The sequence below is a fragment of the Arachis hypogaea genome, chromosome 10 (genome assembly GCF_003086295.3).
Source record: "Arachis hypogaea cultivar Tifrunner chromosome 10, arahy.Tifrunner.gnm2.J5K5, whole genome shotgun sequence".
NCBI lineage: Eukaryota > Viridiplantae > Streptophyta > Magnoliopsida > Fabales > Fabaceae > Arachis > Arachis hypogaea.
The window spans coordinates 40,236,845-40,237,712 of NC_092045.1; the positions used below are offsets into that span (position 1 = coordinate 40,236,845).

General features: G+C 40.4%; 1 non-coding gene across 1 annotated transcript; it reads right to left on the minus strand.

Annotated features, from left to right (window-relative positions):
* Positions 1-559: 559 nt before the first annotated feature.
* LOC112718712 (small nucleolar RNA R71) lies at positions 560-663 on the minus strand. The gene has a single exon (XR_003161039.1). It is a non-coding gene; the product is annotated as a small nucleolar RNA R71 (small nucleolar RNA).
* Between the last annotated feature and the right edge of the window lie 205 nt (positions 664-868).

Consider the following 868-nt stretch of genomic DNA (forward strand, 5'->3'; position numbering starts at 1 on the left):
TTTCTGTTCTCTTCTCTTTCATATGAGCAGGAATAAGGAAAAAGGCATTCTTGTTGAAGCTGATCCTGAACCTGAAAGGACTCTGAAGAGGAAACTAAGAGAAGCTAAATTACAACAATCCAGAGACAACCTTGCTGAAATTTTCAAACAAGAAAAGGAGATGGTAGCCGAACCTAACAACAATAATGCAAGAAGGATGCTTGGTGATTATACCACACCTACATCCAAGTTTGATGGAAGAAGCATCTCAATTCCTGCCATAGGAGCAAACAATTTTGAGCTGAAACCTCAATTAGTTGCTCTGATGCAACAGAACTACAAGTTTCATGGACTTCCATCAGAAGATCCCTACCAATTCTTAACTGAGTTCTTGTAGATCTGTGAGACTGTTAAGACTAATTGAGTAGATCCTGAAGTCTACAGGCTCATGCTTTTCCCTTTTGCTATAAGAGACAGAGTTAGAGCATGGTTGGACTCTCAACCTAAAGATAGCCTGGACTCCTGGGATAAGCTGGTCACGGCCTTCTTGGTTAAGTTCTTTCCTCCACAAAAGCTGAGCAAGCTTAGAGTGGATGTTCAGACCTTCAAACAAAAAGATGGTGAATCCCTCTATGAAGCTTGGAAAAGATACAAGCAGATGACCAAAAGATGTCCTTCTAACATGTTTTCAGAATGGACCATGATAGATATATTCTATTATGGTCTATTTGAGTTCTCTAAGATGTCACTGGACCATTCTGCAGGTGGATCCATTCACCTAAAGAAAACGCCTGCAGAAGCTCAAGAACTTATTGACATGGTTGCAAATAACCAGTTCATGTACACTTCTGAGAGGAATTCCGTAAATAATGGGACGCCTCAAAGGAAG